Genomic DNA, 7369 nt, shown 5'->3' on the forward strand with positions numbered 1-7369 from the left:
GTTGGATCTTACTTATCTTATCTTTATTTTTTATGACTAAAAAATGACGGATATTGATACTCACGACACAAAGAAGAAAGCCCCTTATGAGCAAAACTTTAAAGAAAATCTCAACTTAGTTAAAAAAAAGAATTCTTGGATGAGATGAAGCAAAACTGAAAGAATTAATTTTTTTTGAATAAAATGAAAGTATCAAAGGGAGAAAAATTGAAAAATGAGAGAATTGGAAGGGAATTAATAACTTGTTACAAAATTACAAAACATTTCCCTAAGCAAAGTAAGCATTAATATGGAGCAAAGAGAAGCCAAGAAACAATAAGAAAATAATAAAAGAAGGACAAAAGACTGGAAAAAAATAGAAGGAAAATATAAGGCATTTCAAAGGAAAAACAAGTGACTTTAAAAAATTGAGGAAATAATAATCACTAGATTTTCTCAAAGCCATGAATGAAAACAGAAAAAGAGACTAGATAGCACATAAAAAAATCTTAAAAGATCAATCCTTGGGAAAAGTGGAAATTGAGAAGGTCCACAGGGCATTTCCTGAAAGGAACCTCAAAGTGATAACTGGGGAATATTATAGCAAAACTCCAGAATTTAAGGTTAAAAATGCACTAATGGCCAGAAAGAAAGAATATTGAAGAGGTAGACTTTGTATCACATACCAATTTAAAGGAATAGAGGCACTGAAATATAATATTCTAGGGGCAGCTAGGTGGCACAGTGGATAGAGCACCAGCCCTGGAGTCGGGAATACCTGACTTCAAATCCCACCTCAGATACATAATAATTACCCAGCTGTGTGGCCTTGGGCAAGACACTTAACCCCATTTGCCTTGCAAAAAAAAAGAGAGAGAGAGAAATATGATATTCTGGAAGGCAAAGGATAGACTTACAACCAAGAATAATTTATTCAGCAAAACAGAGTGTAACTCTAAAGGTTGCCTTTTAAATGTAATAGAGAATTTTTAAGTATTGCTTCTGAAAAGACCAGAGTTGCATAACAACTCTGAAGTGCAAAAATAGAAGTTAAAGTTTAATATGAAAAGATAAACTTGAATCAACAATCATTATTATTATTAAATTTATTATTATTATTAAAATTTAATACTGGGAGATAATACATGTATATCATCATCAAAGGTCATGGAAGGAACTTTAAATGGATAGAGGTCATACAAGTGGTTACACTATGTCTTGATCTAAAAAGAAGAATGGAAAGAGAGAAGAAGAGAAATATACCTGTGGAGTAAAAGTTTAGAAAAGAATTTGGGAAATTGTCTCACATAATTGGGATGAATTAGTAGGTCTAAACAAACTTGGAGGAAGGGGTAGAAGGACAGGTAGCCTGAACCTATCATCTGAGCTTGTCAAAAGAGAATAGAATAATAGACAAACCCATAAACATATAGGGAAATACATTTGAACTGATAGAGAAATGAGAGTTAAGGAAAGATATGAGGAGGGAAAATAAAGGAAGAGTGAAAAGGGAGTTATAAACAAATTAAAAATCTTTTTAAGAATATATAGAAAGAGGGCAGATAGATGGCACAGTGGATAGAGCACTGGCCTTGGAGTCAGGAGGATCTGAATTCAAATCCAGCCTCAGATAACTTAATAATGGCCTAGCTGTGAGACCTTGGGCAAGTCACTTTTACTCCATTGCCTTAAATTAAAAAAAAAATTTTTAAAGGAGTATATAAAACATATTTATAGGAACTGGATTTTTTTTGTTTATTGTTTGTTTTAGTGATGGTACCTATCATTTAGGGGAATGGCTAAACAAGTTAAATATAAATGGTTGCTCTTAATGAATCATTCAGTCTTGTCCAACTTGTGAACTCATGGAGTATTATGATCATGAGGTTTTTTTTTTTTTGGCAAAGTTATTGGAGTAGTTTGGAATAAATGGCTTGGGATACCATTAAGCTATAAGAAATAATGAAAGGGGCAGTTTCAGAAAACTCTAGGAAAACATAAGAATCGATGCATAGTTAAATGAGCAACACTAAGAATAATTTATATGATAATAGTATTGTAAAGAAAAACAACTTTGAAAGATTAAGGGACTGATCAATATAATGATCTACCAGACTTATGATGAAACATGCTATTGCTTGATGATTATAAAATACAAAATGTAGAATATTTCATATGCTGAGCTATGCCCAAACTAGGATTTTATTTTGCTTGACTACATGCAGTTTCTTCCCCCCCCCCCATTGGAATGGATGGGAGGAAGACATGAGAAAGTGAAGGTAGATTTATGCTGACAGACAAATATTTACATGTAACTAGAATAATGAAGTTTCATTCCTTATTCTTTTTAATTCCCACCCCTGTCATAACTTGTAGTTGTGCTTAACACATAATGGCCACTCAATAAATATTCCTTTAGTGAATATATGAATCACTTTACACTTTAGAATTATTTATAAGGCAACAAAAATAAATAGAATACCATGTTTGGAAATTTCATTGTATGGGCTTGTTATTACATTAGGAATTGCATCATGATAATTATTTAAATGTTAGAAAGATACAAAACAATTCCATCACATCAACAGATGGTATGGGAAGAACACCAAATATAGATAGTTACATATTTTTTTATTTGCTTTCCTTGCTACATAATTTTCATTAACTCCTATGTTTGGGAATTAAATTTCAATGGGTAAAGAAGTGATTTTGGAGTTATTACGAAATTATTGGAAACTGAAATCTACTGTTAAATTTCCCAGAAGCAGCCTGAGAGTTGTGGTTTGAATTGTCTGAAGTAACTCTTTACTCTGCTGTGAAGTTATATATTAGAGCGAAAATGAGAGAAGGAATATGTCCTATGAGTTTTCAAATTACACAAGGAGGGCAAAGGATACAATTGTGTTGTAAAACTGTAGTTCTGTCATTACATATGAGGTGATTTTGAAAAGTGCATTAAAGTGGAGGCCATTGTCTATAAGTGGAAGAAACAACCATCACTCCCTCTGGAGAGAAAACTGAATTTCTTTCTCCTGATGAATGGACTATAGTGTGCTACACCACTGAATAAGCGCTAAGTTGTGGAGACAGTTTTGTCTATGATTCACTTTCCTTGCCCTTTCCCAAAGGGAAAAGATTTTTTTTCTTTTCCAAACCCTGCAAATATCCATATATTACTAGAAAAATATTTATGATCAACCAAAAAGGTGGTAATACTATTTTAAAATCTTAATTTAAGAGGTTTTCTTTATTTGAAATCTTGTAACAATGCTCAGAGCTGTCATATTAATGATATTTTATGTATAACATTCCAGATCAAATTTATACAAATAGTTTTGTTGACTATCATTCTAAATTTTTTCTTCATCTTATGTTTAGTGATTTTTTTTATGAAAGTTTTGTGATGTTCAGTGGTTTTATTAAAATTTATAATTGACTCAAAAGAAACATATATTTGTATATAATAATTATAATTGACATTTATATAATAATAATAATTGACACTTTACTGTTAAATCAACTGCCTAGAGTCACACAGGAAGTGAAAAATCCAGAATTCAAACCAATTTTCTGACATTGAATTCAGTTTTCTCTTTCTTTCCCCTGTGAAATCTTTAATTTAAAAATAATCTGAACCAAGAGCATATTATACACATTAATAACAGCACTGTGAGTTGATCAAATTTGATGGATACAACTCCTCTCAATAGTTCAGAGAGCTACAACAATCATAGGAGACTAGCTTTGGACAATGCTATCCCCATCCAGAGGATGCAAAACAAAACAAAATAAAACTAAACAAAAAAAAAAGATTACCTACAGAATCTGAATGACCACTACATTTACTTTTTAAAAAATTTCTTATGTATTTCTTTCCTGTCATAATATTCTTTCTCTTCTCTTTATCCTAATTCCTCCTATTAAAAAATGACAAATCTGTAAACATATTAAACACAAATGTGTATACACAATATTCACCAGACTATTCACTGCTGAAGGAAGGTGAAAGGAAATTATGTAACTTAAAAATATACATATGCAGGTGGATGAATGTTGAAACCTGTCATGCCATGTATTTGGAAAAATAAAATATCAATTAAAATTTTTTTAAAAAATAAAAAACAATCTGTTTTATAAATGTTTACCTATAATTCAGTTATTTGAAATTCAAAACAGATTTTCTATTTTAAAAATTAAAAAATTGAGAGTGGATTGAGTTTTCTTTCTTTTTTTTTGGTGTTTGTACAGTTTTATTTTTTTTAAATTGCTAATGTACAGGCATTGGCACATTTTAATGCAAACTACATACAGAGAGCTTTCCTAAAATCTAGGAAAGTGGAATGTCAAGGAAGTCAACAAAACATGAAACACTTAAAGTGCTAAACCAGAAGGCACTTCACAAAATATGTTCACTGAAACAATTCATGTGTCATTTTATATCCTTCATTTTGCAAATGGCAGTGAAAAACTAATTGGACTAGAAGGATATAAAGAAAAATAGGGACAGCTGATGGCAGTAATGGTATAAAATATTTTAAATGATAAGAGACCCGAGATCAATTATTTTGTAGTGACCTAAAAAGACCTGCTTAGTTTTAACTTCCCTCCCACAGAAGGGAAAAATAAGAGATGTTGGGATGATAACAACAATAATATGAAAATCATCCCCCCTTCCCCCCTTATCTCCTCCAATAACAATCTTGTGGCTAATTTTGTTCTGGGGGAAAAAACAACCAAATCATAAAACTTGCAAAGTCACTTTGCCCTGAAGAGATCAAACTCCCTTTTGTTCTTTTGGGTACAGTTTTGTGAAGTGATTAAAAGGAAAAATACTCCCAGAGTCAGTGAACTAAAAAGTTGTTACATTCATTATTTTAAATACTTAGATTATGAAGAAGTCTAGGGTGTTACATAGTTAGAGGTAGATACAGGCCAAATAGTTCTTATGGAATCTAATAGTTTAGTATCTGTACATCAAAGAGATCGCACACTCCTTCATTCTCATCCAGGTTAAAGTTGTAGTCATCAGCAGGAGTAGGAGAGAACGGTAATAGGGGAAACACATCCGAAGACATTAATTCATCAATGATATCACCACTAATAGAGCCTGAGGGTGTATCTGCAACTGGTGTCTGCTGAAGAAGTTGACCTCTAGTAAGGGTGTGTTGCTCAGGTAGATTCTGGGTCTCTATATTAGGTTTCTGTGGAGTCACTGGAGTAGAAACTTGAGAAGGAGGTTGTGTGAGGTCATCAGGTGGAGGAACAGGAAAAAACACTGGCTTAGAGGAACTGGATTCCTTATTAATAAGCAGTACGTGCATAGGTCCTGAATGACTCTTTAAATTGATCTGGTATTTCTTTTGTCCATTCTGGCCCATTTCAGGAATAGGTACCTCCAGTTGTGTACCAGAAGGTGCTTGAATAGCAAGAAGTGTATCTCCGTTAAAACAGTTACAGATATCTTCATGAGTTATATAAGAAAATCTGTTGTTAATGGAGTCATCCATAACATTTTTGATTTCTGTTGATCAAGTTCTCTCTCTTTTAGTTCCAGATCCTCAATTTCTGCTTTGAGATATCTCAGTCTATCGATTACTTCCTTTGTATTACATCCAGCACCTACACCTTTCCACTGGATACTATTTTTGGACTTTTTTCCAATTAAATCAATTCCTTCCAAAACATTGGTAATATCATAAATTCTTCTTTTTTGCCTGACAGCCAAAGTATCTGCAGCCGCCTTGAGATCCAGGACGCCGTCCTTGGCCTCCTGCAGCAGCGACACGAACTTGGCGGTGAGCAGCCCCAGGCTCCTCTCCTGGCCGCTGCTGGCCCGGCTCCCGCCGCCCGGGGGCTGCCCCTGGCCCAGCGGCGGCTGCTGGCCCGAGCTCCCGGGCTCGGCCGCCGCCGCTCCGCACGCCCGCGGGGAGCCGCTGCCCGGCCCGCCCGGACCCCGCTGCCCTCCCGCCGGCCAAAGCGCTCGGGCTCCGGGGCTGGGGGCGAGCGAGGGAAGAGCTGGATTGAGTTTTCTAAGCTAATACATAAAACCCTATATGATCATTATGTCTTTTAAATATCTGAGTATTTCAGCTATGCTAATTGTTGTACATATATTATAAATTAAACAGCCTTTTTGTGAATTAGACTGGGAATATAATCATCATGTATAATAATATTCCTTTGATGACATGGATTAAATGACAGGAAGGGAATATGGAAGCTTAGAAAAGTCTTGGGCCCTAAATTATAGTCATACTAACCACCTGGTATATGAAAAGTGAAATTATTGACTCCAAGAGGGTTTCTCACTGTCTACTGGCCAGAATTGAAGGTTTCCTGTACCTTCCATGATGCAGGCAACCAATTCTTCTGTACAAATGTATGTAAGTTACACCTATTGAATTTGAGGAATAACAGAAGCTCAGATTTAGAAAGAATTTTTCCAAACCCTAGCCAAATAGAAAATTTGGTCTTCCACTAACAATTAGCAGAGTGCTCTTATTTTTTGAGTGGAAAAAATGATCTGCAGTCGATGATTTCTCTTCCTGCATTAAAATCCAACCTCAGATTCTTACTTGCAGTGTCATCCTAGACAAGTCATATAACTCTGTTTGCCTCAGTTTTCTCATCTATAAAATGGAACTGGAAAAGGAAATGGCAAACCAGTCTAGTATTTCTGCCAAGAAAATACTAAATTGTGTCATTAAAAGTTGGTTACCACTGAGATGTTTCAACAACAATAACACCTATGTTTTGTAAACTATTTTTTAAAATTAAAAATTTCCCTATTTACATATTACTAAGAGTAAACATACTACCCTCTCCCCCACAAAAATATAAAAACCTCATGAGAAATAAAGTAAAAGAAAGAGAAAAAAATGTGTTTCAGTCTGTGTTCTGATACCATCAGCTCTATCTCAGGTGGATCACATTCTTTATAAGTCACAAAAGTTACTTCCATATTTTTCAACAGTTGCTGTTGCTGATTGTAATTCCCTCCATCCATTCCTCCCTAAGACCATCTATTATATTTTCTCCTTTCACTCTGTCCATCTTCTAAAATGTGCTGTAGGGTAGCTGACTGGCAAAGCAGACAGAGCACTGGTCCTGGGGCCAAGAGGCTCTGAGCCCACATACCACCCCACAGACCCAGCAACCACCTGGCCTTGTGGTCCCAGCAAGCCACCCAATCCCAGCCCTTTGCAAAAAGTAAAAATTAAAATGTGTTATATCTGATTATTTTCTCCTATGATCTACTGTCTCCTTTATCACCCACATCCCCCTCCTTCCCCCATGTCCACCTTCCCTCCTTTTTTTCTCTAGATGTCTAAACCCTATTGAATGTGTATGCTGTTTCCTCTCTCAACCATTTCTGATCAGAGTGAAGGTT

The 7369-nt window shown here is 34.9% G+C and overlaps 1 pseudogene; it reads right to left on the reverse strand.

Annotated features, from left to right (window-relative positions):
* Window positions 1-4820: 4820 nt before the first annotated feature.
* Window positions 4821-5492, reverse strand: LOC141511082 (transcription factor E2F5 pseudogene; annotated as a pseudogene).
* Window positions 5493-7369: the final 1877 nt, after the last annotated feature.

This window comes from Macrotis lagotis, chromosome 2, assembly GCF_037893015.1.
Source record: "Macrotis lagotis isolate mMagLag1 chromosome 2, bilby.v1.9.chrom.fasta, whole genome shotgun sequence".
Taxonomy (NCBI): domain Eukaryota; kingdom Metazoa; phylum Chordata; class Mammalia; order Peramelemorphia; family Peramelidae; genus Macrotis; species Macrotis lagotis.